The sequence below is a fragment of the Lissotriton vulgaris genome, chromosome 7, assembly GCF_964263255.1.
Source record: "Lissotriton vulgaris chromosome 7, aLisVul1.2, whole genome shotgun sequence".
NCBI lineage: Eukaryota > Metazoa > Chordata > Amphibia > Caudata > Salamandridae > Lissotriton > Lissotriton vulgaris.
In genome coordinates, this window is record NC_141695.1 from 1,381,393,368 (window position 1) to 1,381,406,836 (window position 13,469).

Below are 13,469 nucleotides of genomic sequence, written 5' to 3' on the forward strand. Positions count from 1 at the left end.
GTAACACCATGTGATACTATTGTAAAGATTTGGTGTTTTTGTCTTTTTATAAAAACATAGTTTTTTTTTAAATAATGTATTGTTGCTTGTTCACATGAATTGATTTCTCTGTGTCTTTTTTTAATTGTTTTTATCATTGTGCTTTTATGATTTTATGATTTTTTGATTTGAAAATCGAATAAAGCTATTTTGAATGAATGAATGAATATACCAAGGTTCACATACAAAGGTACAAAGGGCATGCTAGAAGCATAATGTGCGTATGTAATGCAGTGGCGCAAGCCTGTGTGCATGTACACTTAGTAATGAGCTCACTACAGTGCCCTAAAAGCCAACGCCACATGTCTGTAGGGCAGCGCTGCCTGTTGGCTCAGGCCTACAGTACTGTCCAGCAGGTCTTTAAAATGAGACAGACATGTGACTGAATGAATGAGGTCAGAGAGCACCTAACCCCTCCCGCAGTATGGCCAGAGATTAGATTATTAGCTACGGGAACATTGCTCGCCTGCACCTGTGCACAAGGGCTGCAGCACCACAGACCCTTCCTCTGTACTGTTCTCAATTGTAGGTGCTGTGGACCGAGGCTTCACTGCTCACCTGCCACCATCGGTGTGTCCAACGACGTGCCGGTGCAAGCTCCGAGTCCGGGGTACTTTTGTAGGGTGGGAGAGCAGGTCTCTGGTCGGGGACGATGTCTTGATACCACGATGGAAGGCGTCAAAATGCCCAGGGCATCATTACGGGATGAGCACCCCCTCAGCCCATTTTCGGTCAAATAATTCAGTGTCTAAAAAGGGAGAAATAATTAAATGGTGGAAACGTCTGGAGGTAAATGAAGGTTTATTTCAAGTTTAATAGAAAACACCAGTTGAGTGCATCCTTCGTTTTTGAAGTACAATCTACCAAGTGTTAGTGGTAATCGTGGTTCAAAGAGGAGTTGGAGTGCACAATAATATACAAGGTTAAATAATAATATGTTATACCAATGTTCACATGCAAAGGAACAGAGCGCATGCTAGAAGCATACTGTGCACGTGTAATGCAGTGTTGCAAACCTGTGAGCATGTACACTTAGTAATGAGCTCACTACAGTGCCCTAAAAGCCAACGCCACATGTCCGTAGAGCAGCGCTGCCCGCTGGCTCAGGCCTACAGTACGGTCCAGCAGGTCTTTAAAATGAGACAGACATGTGACTGAATGAGGTCAGAGATCACATCATTACGCACAGCAATATCACTTTTTCGCACCTGCTCACCCAGCCTGATGCAGCGCACCCCTCCCGCAGCACTGTGCTTAACACGTGTCTGTAGAGCAGCGCTGCCCGCTGGCTCAGACCTACAGTACGGTCCAGCAGGTTTTTAAAATGAGACAGAGATGTGACTGAATGAGGTCAGAGACCACATCATTACGCAGGGCAACTTCGCTTGTTCGCACCTACACACTCAGGCTGATGTAGCCCACCCCTCCAGCAGCACCGTGCTGAATTGGAGCCCCTGTGCACCCAGGCCCCTCTGCTCACCTGCTGTCACTGTTGTGTGTGCAAACACTACGGGCAGCAATGTTCACAATTCAGTTGCAGTGTTGATTGCAGGATGGTGTTCACCTCATGGATCCCTTTGGAAACACGACAGGCAGAAGCGTTCACAATTTAGTACCAGTGTTGATTGCCAGGATGGTGTACACCTCACGGATCCCTTCTTTTTACTGTGCATTGTAATATGTGAGGTGGATGCGGGCATATCACCTGAGGCAGTGTGGAAGAAGTGGGACATGTGGCGGCGTCGTTATCCTACTTATACGTACACAAAGTGGGCTGGGCTTGCATACGGAAGGGCAGCATAGGGGTGTGAATAATTGTTCCAGGGATCTGGGCGTTGTTTAGTTCCTGCATGGCCGGGAAGTGTACTTATGTGTGTTTCTTTTGCAGTTTTGATGCCGCAGAATGTGCAATTTACATTAATGTAACATGCATCGGGAGGGCGGCAACTAACGCTAATAAGATGCTGTTCAAAAAGATTGAATGGCGAACATCACATGTCGTTGTCAAGGTTGTGGATATGCGCAGACATGCATGTCAATGGTGTGCGGTATTATTGAAAGTGTTGCTATCGCGAAGCGGACACATGTGAATGTGCTCGGATGGAGGGAGGATCAGCAGTGAGGCTATGTCATACAGTGTAATAACGCTCATTACAGTCAAGCAATGTATGTCAAACGTGAATCTGAAAGTCTCACATATAACACACTACTATATTGGTAACACATTACTGTTTACTGTTTGTCACATGTGATCTAGGTTGTGCACTCTGCCTGTGGCTGAAGATACTTCTTAGAGCCACCAATACCCAGGCCGAAAGGCAGCACAATAATGTGCACACACACACACACCAGTGGCATTGTGTAACACACATTTGTTTTTTGCTGTAACGTTTGAGATGCACGGCCATCGCACATGGAAGGCTAATGTACAGGCCATGAATATTGATCAAGATGATCGTTGCATTTTGTGTGTAGTATAAAATATATGTGCATACGGCAAAAAACTTTTCAAAAAAGCTGTTTAAGGTGAAGAGGTGTCTCTCATCAAAAGCTGTAGAGAGAATGACTAAAATGGGTGGGGTCGTCCAACTGTTACAATGGGAAATTTTAAAGAAGCAATCAAATCCTTTTTTTTAAGGTCACATGGCAATTGCGTACCGAGCGTGTACGGAGGCCACACCCAACGCGTTTTTGAGAAAATATATTTATCATAATATAAGTTTATTACAGTTAGAAATATATAAATGTTTGAAATATTTTAGATTATCGCTTGCTGTCATATACTGTTTAAAGTTATTTATAGAGGGAATGGCGTACCCGGCGCGACACCATACGTCTGTAAAGTAATATAGGGCCTGGTGGTGTGCACTCGCTGCATACGCACCGCGCAGCGCCGTGACCCCATATGTACATGACATAACACGTGGCTTGGTACTGCGTACCCGTCGGATACCAGAGTATCACTGATGTCATCAGTGATGCCACTGACCATGTCATGAGTGATGTAATATGTGACGCCATCACCAGTGCATTGCGGGCGCGCGAGTTATAGTTAGCTCATAACAGGCGAATTTCTCTGGTTTTATATGAGTCAAATGTTCAACCAACTATAACATCCCTGAAACCTATGTTTTTTTTAATATATATTATTTTCTTATTTCTCTTAACAGGGTGAAAGGCAAATCGATGCGTTTCGGTCTACATAGACCTTGATCACGATACTAACTATGATGTATAAAACAGCCAATTAAATACATTGTAGCTGAAATTCGATCATGTCCTGTTTACCACAAACATCGCAAAGCATTTTGGGGGATGTAGTTATCCTTTACAACACTTGATTTTCTTCCGCTTTTGGTCATTGCCAAATAAAACAAAATAATATTGAAAGTAACCAAATTAACTAAATTAAATTAAATAATATGATGGTGTGCAAAAAGTGAAATAGACACTGATTACTTTGTTTGTCTTGATTCTTAACACTATTTTATATTCCCATTCATTTATAATATTCATCAATATGACTTTTGACAACACTTTAGCCCTCCAGTGGGCTTTTTTTGGTAGATGTGTCATATAGTTTTTCTTTCTAATTTTCATACCCATTTGGGAGGATCAGTTTTAATGTCTATTGTGTGGAAAAAAAAGTAATTCATGATTTCTTTTCTTAAAATGATATAAAAGTAAAGGGAAGCAAATTTCTAAGTTTATAGATGTATGTACAGTTCTTCACTTTGGTTCAATCCATATAGAGTATATGTTCTCAAATTGAGAATTTGTCGTGATTCCCTTTTGATGTAAATTTCTCTCCCCTTTTCCACCACAATCACTTCCGCTACTGTCTCCAATGTATAGAGCTGCAGCATTTTCTAAGCACTACCGTGATGTAATTCTATGTGTTTTGCTACTACGTTTCCTAGATCTTAATGAATTGCAGCACAGATGTGTTCCAGAATCCGTTTTTGGAGTTGACAGATTGTGCTCCCTATATATTTTAGGGGGCCCGGACAGTCAATCATGTTCGAGAGGTATGTTTGTTAAACGTGGGGTTTAACCATACGATACTTGCAAGTGATTTTTTCACTTAGGGTCGTTTCATTTAGATTTACAACAAGCATTTTATATTTGATTTCTTTTATCAGATTGCGGGCATTAATACTGGCAACTCTGGTGGGAATACGGATAGATAGTCCATGCACGCTGTAAGTATAGATAACCCAGCCGTCTCTTATTTTTGACAACAAACAAGCATGCATGCAATTATGTACCTAACTTAGGGCCTCACTAGGATGGCGGACGGACCTGCGTCCGTCCGCCACCCCCGAGGTGGAGGGACCGTCCGCAGGGGCAGCGGCGGTCCCTCCGTTGCAATTAGGATGTGACCGTCACCCTGGTGGTCACATCCCGTATATTTAACCTTGCGACGGGTGCTGTTTGAAGCAGCATCCACCGCAAAGTTAAAAATGCATGATTTGCATTTACATGCACAAAGCGGCAGGCACCGCGCTGTACCTGCGGCTTTGTGCATTTAAATGCAGGGAGGTACCATAGGTACCCCCCATTTGCACCCCCAACCCCCCTTCACCCTGGGGGCCCGCAAGGGGCCCCCAGAAGCAAAGTTCCACATGCTTTTCCACTGTGGTAAAGCCGTTGCGGAAAAGCATGTTCCTACACACATCCTAATTCGGCTGACGGTGTCTTGCAGACACCGCCACGAAATAGCACACCACAACCCACGGATCAACAGCGGATGGACCTACCGTCCGCCGCTGTTCCCACGACCATCCCACCGCCATCCTAATCTGGCGGTGGGTGTTTCCTGTGGCCGCGGCGATGAATCTGCATCATCCGGGCCGGCGGTGGCTTCCCAATGTAGCCCAATGTAGCCCAATATATATATCTTCAAAGTTAATTTTCTTAAAAACCACTTGAGCATATATCTTGAGAAATAGCAAAGGCACATCGGGCTACCAGTCCCTACAATTTTGCCATTTTTATTTATTTTTTTTAAATTTTTTTTTTTGCTTTGGAGCGCTCCCGGTGCGCGCCCCGGGGAGCGCCCCGAAAAGCGTACTTTTATAAAGCGCCCCGGGGCGCACACCGGGGAGCGTCCCGTAAGCGCCAATATCGCGAACGAAAACATGATCGTGACGTATCGCGTAGCCGCGTCCGCGTGATAAGCACGGCGTAAGCGCACCCGGAAGCACTCGAGCGAATACGATCGCGCAACGTAGGCGTCCGACGCGATTACGCGACGCGCCCCCCCCCCCAGGGGCACGTAGCGTAAGCACGTCGGGTCATGTGACCTGAAAATAACACTTTTCATTGGTTCATAACAGTTTTGGTTTCATAATGATGAAGCCCCTGGTCATGTGACCTAAAAATAACACTTTTCATTGGTTCAATACATTTTTTTTTGCAAAAGGATGAAAGACCCCACCTTTTTTCGTTATTCTGACTTTGTCCTTTGACTTAGGAAGACCTGTTTGTAGCTCTCTCTACCTTTTTGCTCAATATAATGGCTTCAGTAGTAGCAGCAGCTGGTGCATCTGCACCACCACCACCACCACAACCACCAAGAGGACCACCTCAAGATATCATTGGTGGTCAACAAGAAGAGGAAGAGGAGGAGGAGGAGGAGGGGAGTTCAAGATGGCTGGAAGAACACAATATCCCATACCAGCCAAGACCGCACATTATTTGGGAGTTTTTTTCTATCCCAGAGGGGAAGAAAAAAGTAAATGCAGCCAAGGTGAGTTGCAAAATCTGTGGCATGGAACTTTCCAGGGGAAATCCAAATAAAAAATATTCATTTGGGAACAACACGATGATACGCCACATGCAGCGCAAGCATCCAATAAATTATTCTGCTGCAGAGATGAGGGAACTGGCCAGTAACCCTCCCCAATCCACAAGGATCACCTCAAAAAGGAAGCAACTCACTCCGTCGGCACCAGAGGAAAGTGAGACAATGCCTTGCATTCAGCCACGATTTGCCGATTTCAGAATTATCTGTAAATATTGTGGGAAGACCATCTCCTACGGAGAACAGACCGTAAAGCTCATCGTCCTTGCTGGGGACAACCATAAATGCCCCCATCAACCCTAATTTTCCAGTTGAGCCATTTTCAATTCCCTGTTTTTTCGTTTCTCCCCATGAAAAATACAAAAAAATTATAAAACTGTTCAGAAAACCCCAAAAAAGTACAAAATGTTAAAAAAAACAATAAAAAAAATATAAAACAACAAAAAGAAGAAAAAAACAGTTCTTTTTAGAACTACCTCCAATTTCTAAAAAAAGGCTACATTTTTTAAAAACTCTATTATTCATTTTTCCCCATGGGACGCTCCCCGGTCCGCTCCCCGGTGCGCGTACTGGGCGCTCCCCCAGCGCAAATCAAAAAAAAAATATTTATTTTTTTTGCCCCGCTGGGCCCTTTTATGGCCCCCACATCAAACCTAGGGGGTCAGGGGGGGTCTATCCCTGCCCCCTTATGGTCATTTCCCCCTTTGATTTTTCCACCTCTTATGTCTCGATTTTACCGAGACACACGATGGCGGCCGCTCCGGACTGTTTCTAATGTTTACAGACACCCGAGAGCCAATCAGCTTTCCGTGCGCAAGTCGCGTGGCGCGCCCGGAGCGCGTACCGGGGCGCTGCCATAGATATATATATATTTTTTTGAACCTAAATTACTCAAAATCCACTGGAGCACATATCTTGAGACATAGTAAAGGCACATCGGGCTACCAGTCCCTACAATTTTGCCAAGTTTGGTGGAAATCCATTCAGCCGTTCGGGCTAAAAGTGAGATCGACCACCCTATAGAAATTAACATGGGGAAAACGCGTTTTGGGACCCCCCTTTTATCTCAGCCCCCGCTTGACAAATCCCCCCCAAACTTGCAGAGAAGGACCGGGGCGCCGCGAGGCCATTTTGAGGTAATTTTCAGGCAGAATCGTCAACCGGCGCCAAAGTTATTCCAAATAGAATTTTGAGATTTAACATTGAAAAAAATCCTAACTATAACTACCTACTGGCGACCGCCAGTAGGTAATATATATATATATATATATATATATATATATATATATATATATATATATATATATATATATATATATATATATATATATATGTGCAGCTTGGGAATAGAGACATCAGGAATCAAATCAAGAGGTGTCAGAGGAATGGGTGCAACTGGGGAAGGAGGAAGTTGGTGAATGAGAAAAAAGAATGGAGAGCAGAGTAAAATAATTCAAATTCCTTTGAAAATGTGTTATGTTTGTTCACTAATTTGAAAATGACATTTCTCTTATACCTTTGCTTCAATTACAAATACAGTTTCAGACCTAATACCCTTTTCTTCATAGTGCTTGTAGTAGTAAAAAGAGTTATGATTAAATTTATTATACCACATTGACGAGGATAAAAACAATGGCAAAAATGAAGAGTAGTATAAAATAATATATGAAATGATGGTGTGAATGTTGTAAATGGGATTTTTGGAAATAAAAATACAAATAGACATATGAATGATATATTTGAATGATAAACCATTCATTAAGGATAGTTTGAATGTGATCCATCATGGTTCAGGCAATTCGTGAAAGTCATTAATTAGGGCAAAAAATTGCCGAATTGAAAAGGCAGAGTGGTAAAGCTTAAAATCAGGAAAGCCTACACCACCTTTAATTTTTGGATGCTGAAGTTTAAAAAGGGCAATACTGGGATGTGTATTATTCCATAAGAATTTTGTACAAATGGAATCAATTTGTGCAAAGTAGTACTTTTGGATCCTGAAAGTTAGCATAGAGATTGTATAGAGAAAATGTGCCACAATCATCATTTTAATGGTATCAAGTCTTCCCCACCATGATAAATGCAAAGGAGACCAATTTGAAAATATTGTTTGGAATATGGATATTAATGTCATAAAATTGTGGCTAAGTGTATGAGATATGTTACCTCTTTAACAACATTACCATTCCCCTCCCCAACAGTTTCTTTCTAACACTGCGCTCACACCTTATCAGATTGGACTGGGGAGGCAGGCAGCCCCGGGTGCGCTGGCAAATACTGACCCTTAAGTATGAAAGAAGAGGGTTTGGGGTGCCCGACTTTCAGCTGTACTACTTAGTGGCCCAATGCAGCTATGCCTTTGCTTTGTTCCACCCAGACGCTAGGATCCCATATCTCCATCCCGAGGCAGATTTTGTACTGCCTGGAAAGCTATCCACGGTATTACCCAGGGGTGTACCTAGAGACCCCAACGACATACAGATGGTCTCTACCACCAGCTGGGTGTGGGAAAAACTGAAATGGTTCACTGGCACGTCCGCGCTCTACTCATCAGCACTACCCCTTCCCAATGCCCTTTGGCTACCAATCACGAGGGAGAGACAGGTGCAGCGCACCTTGGGCAAATTTGCCATCACTAAAACAGGGGACCTGTTCCCTGGTGGGCATATTTTCTTTGTAGTGGACAAGGTGCTCTGCCGTGGCACCACCTTCATGGATTTCTTCATTCTGGGGCAAATCCGTTCAGCGCTACGGGCCTCTTTGCCCGGTTTGCCCATTGAACCAAATTTGTTCGCACCACTGTACACGGTCATCGAGAGCCCGGGAGGGATACATCTCATATCTAAGCTATAAAAGGCATGCTCGGATATCATCCCAGTCAATGGCAACAGGATTCGCAAAGTCGACTCAGGACACCCCATCACAGACGACCAATGGGTCAAATGATGCACAGTAGCGAAGGAAGTCTCCCTAAATAGCTGGCATACGCTGCTACATTTTAAATTTCTGCGTTGAACATACATCACTCCGGCCAGATCCCATAGGCTTGATCCTTTCAGACCACACAATTGTTGTAAATGCAATGCTCCATACGCAGACTTTGCCCACTCTTGTGGATATGTTCAAAATTACAGCCATATTTGGAGGCCGTGCACAAGACACTAGGTGATATGACTGAACTGACCCTCGTTCCCACTCCCGAGATCGCATTATTAGGCTTGTGGTAAACTTCCCCAAAACATTTAGGGATTTGCTGCTTTTAGTTTGCTACTGTCCAAAAGGGAAATCGCATTACACTGGGGCCGCAAAACAGTTCCCACATTACAAGGTTGGCTAAACAGCCTAGCATTCTGTAATATCAGTAGTGAAATATATTCCACCACGCTACTTCGATCCTCCCGTCCCAAAGACATATGGGGACCATTCAGGGCTTATACAGAGGCTGGTCGAATCCCAACTTGAACAGGGCATTGTTCCGACTGGGGTGGGATAGCCGCCTTATGCATCACAATTACATGTCTACAAATGCCTACAGGCAAACTTCTGCAGTTGGTTTTCTTGATTGTATGAGGATGTTTTAATTTGTTCTCTTGGCGGAAGGGCTGTATTGTGGGCTGATAGAGGCGACCACTGAATATTGCAACCTAGACTCCTGGGCTATGTTTGCAAACACTAACCTTTGCTTCTATTACTTTTTGTTTCTTGACAATATGGCTTTAATAAGGTTTGCATCCTTGTGTTATCCAGTTAATACAACAATGGCAGCGAGCACTCATGTTTGTATCGCAGTAATGTGCTAAAATGGTAAATAAAGTTTAAAAAAAAAAAAGTTTATGAGATATGTTAGAAGCGAACCAGACAGCAATATATTACATTTTTTAGGGATACCTTGTAAAATTGGTATTAGTGAACAAATATTAATAACAAGAAGAGTTCAAAGGTAACATTTCAGTTTTGGAAAAAATATTTTTTTATTCAGAAACAATAGAGTATAATGGGATCTCCTGGGGGGAAAAGGGGTCGGACACATATATTAGCACATCAACTGCTTAGACAGATAACTTAATTTCAAGGGAATTGTGTTTGAATCCTGAGATGAGTGTATTACAATGTATTTGTTCAAGAAATGGTTCTAGGCAAAGTACAAACAATTAAGGGGAAAGGGGGCAACCTGGTATAGTACCTCTATGTAAAGTAAAGTAAGGAGAAAAACGACCATTGACAAAAATACTAGCAAGGGGATAAAAATATAGTAATTTTATAAAAAAAGATACATTTTGGGGTAAAACCAAACCAATGCATTCAAAAGCCTTTTCAGCATCTAGGGATCGGACCTGCAAAAGGTATAGTGCTCTTTCTAACCAAAGAATGTTAGAGAACATCCAGGCATTGTCTGCAGCAAGTCTGCCCTTCATAAAACCTGATTGATAAGATTTGAAAAGAAGTGGTGGAACAGCTTGGTGGCAAGGATCTTGGCATAAATTTAGCAATCATACTTGATCAAGGAAATAGGTCGAGAATTCTTGCAAAGGGTGGGGTCTTTATCAGATTTGGGGATAACAACAATCAATGAGTCCCTAAAAGAGCCACTAGCTTTTGAACTCAAAAGAAATTAGTTAAAAAGTTCTAATCATTTGGGGGCAAAAAAATGCAGAAAAGGGGAAATGAGTTCAATGGAGACTCCAACCGGACCAGGCGCCTTAACTCTCTTAAGGAATTTTATTGCATTCAGAATCTCTGGAACGGTAATTGCTTTTGATTCCTCAAGTAAATGTGAAACAGAGGGAGGTTTAGGGAGACCATTAAAAATTGTTGTATATTAGGGTCAGTTGGGATAGCATCTTCTGTATAAAGTGTTTTATAATAGGATTGGAAGGTGCTGGAAATGTCAGAGTCAGAATTTGATTAATCAAGAATGAGACCTATATTCTTACAATCTGTCTTTATTTTTAAACAGTTAGCAAGCATTTTGCCAGCTTTATGTTGACCACCATGGAATTTAGATGTAACCTTGAGCAAGATGTTACATGCATCTTAAGTAGCAAGTTTGTTGAGAGTAGATTTGCCTTTGCTCAAGCAATGTAGTAAGGTAAGATTTGGAAATAAAGTAAATATGTTCAAGTGTTTTAATTAGTCGAAGTAAGGTTAGATATAGAGAATGTAACATTTTCTTCTTTTTGGCAGAATAAGATATAGTGAAAGCATGTAATGAGGCTTGGAAACCTTCCAATTATTAGAAATTGAGGTATTGCTAGATTGGTTGAATCAAAACATTCTCGAATAAAAGTATTCACCTTAGTTATAAAATGTATATCAGATAATAGGGAATTATTAAATCCCCATCTGCCAGTTTTGGAGTCAGCATGATATAAATCCAAGGACGTCATTATTGGTGCATGTTCAGAGATGAAAATAGAACCAATATCAGATGATTTTATAGAAGGGGGCTAAGGGTTTAGTAACTAAAAAATATCTATTTCTTGGCATTGTGCAGTGTACATTAGAAAAAAACTGAATTCAATCTTAGAAGGATTACATGTTTTCCAAACAGCATGCAATGGTGTAGACATAATGGCCGATTGGAATACTTTATAAAATGTATCTGGGTTAAATTTGCATTTAAACTTCCTATCTGAGAAGGATCTAACAATTGTTTAAAGTCACATGCCACAATAATATTAGGAGTACCAAAAGTGGCAAGTTTTACTTTAATATTGCACCAGAAATCTGGATCAGGTTTAACGGGGCCATAAATATTGAACAAGGAAACAGGTTTATTGTGAATTATGGCATCACTCAAAACCCATCGACTATTATCACATTCAGAGGACAAGACTTGGATTTGCAATGCTTTATGACAGAAAATAGCAACACTACTCTTACGATTAATAGCATGAGGGAAAAAAAATCTGGCCAACCCATTGTCGTTGCAATTTAACCGATCCCACATCATTACAGTGAGTTTCTTGCAAAAAGGCAATTTGGGAGTCAAGCTCAGACAAATGAGAAGCTACCTTTTGGCAGAGCCATATTAAATGACATGTAAGCATTCAAAAAGTAGAAGGAGATAGAGGAAAAGTACATTTGATGATATAGAAAGTAGAACAGTAGTCAGATCAAGGATAATAATTTAGATCTGAAAGAAAACGAATGTAAAAGTAACACCAGACATGTCGACCCCATATGAAGAACAGCAGCAAAAAGAAGATAAATGTAGATATGAAGAAGAAAGACACGTATTCAAGAAAGTTCAGGAGAGAAAAAGAAGATGTGCAATCCAACAATATTTAAAGATTTCTGAACATTCATTTAGACAGTCAAAAATCTTTTTTTCGGCAAACAAACAATAAAGAACAGGTAAAAAAACAGTTCAAATGCAAAAAACATTGGATAAATACATAGTAAGCACGATCAATAAAAAAGTGGGCTAAGATATCTTAAAAAGGGGAAAGAAAGGAGAATAATAGCATTTCATGGTTCAATATTTACATATCACCGATCAAGTGGAGATATTTTATAGTCTAGACTTTATACATCAACAAAAAGCTGTGCTAATGTAGACAAAGTGCCCAGTTAACCCCACATTCACAAAGTGCAATATTAACAAGAAAAAAGGGGGCATCAATTGCAGCCCAATGCCTTATGAACAATAAAATTAACAATATACTGGCTCAGCCTCTGTGTCACCGGAGTTGGTTGATGCTGAACTAAATTTATGCCTAATTCACTACATAGAGTAGAGGTACCTAGAGGCAGCAAAAACTATATGTTGGCTTATATCAGGTCCTATAAGCTCCCAGATGCTGCCTGGTTCTTAAATTGTGACAAACAAAAACGAATCATTTAGTCCTGGCCTTGTACGCTGGACAGATGGAAAGGATATGTGCTATTGATTCAGGCAACGTTCCACAGGATGTGCAAGCCCGCTATGCTATTCTTGTGGGGTGGGCCATACTGGCAGTAAATGAGTGCAGTGGCTGAGTCCAGATTCTAAATTATATAAATAGATACCTAGCCGGTGCTGGTTGAATCTCATTGAGATTCTGCTATGCTTTACATGAATCCTTCCTCAGGTGGAAGATATCTGTCAGGGAACCCAGAGAAGTCCAAGATAGAAGAGAAGTCAATTTAAACTGTGTGAAGTTTCTCTTGAGGGCCATCTTAGAACTGAGAGAAGAAGTCCCCCGGGTCTCTGCCAGCATCGCCAGCACCGACAGCACGAGCCAGAGCAGGGCAGGACTACAGACCCCACGCTCCAACAGGGACTGGCCGCGCTCGGCCTACGTCACTCTACTACGCCAGGAGGCACCTTCAGAAGCGCTATACTCCTGCTGCGCGGGACTCTGCCAGCATCGCCAGCACTGACTGCACGAGCCAGGACAGGGCAGGACTACAGCCCCCAGGTTCCAACGGGAACCGGCCGCGCTCGACCCACGTCACTCTCCCACGCCAGGAGACACAATAAGCAGCGCTATACTCCCGCAGCGCGGGACTCTGCCAGCACCGACAGCACAAGCCAGGACCGGGCAGGAATACAGCCCCCAGACTCCAAAGGGCAACGGCCACGTTCAGCCCACGTCACTCTCACGCGCCAGAGGCGCCTTAAACAGCGCTGTACTCCCGGTGC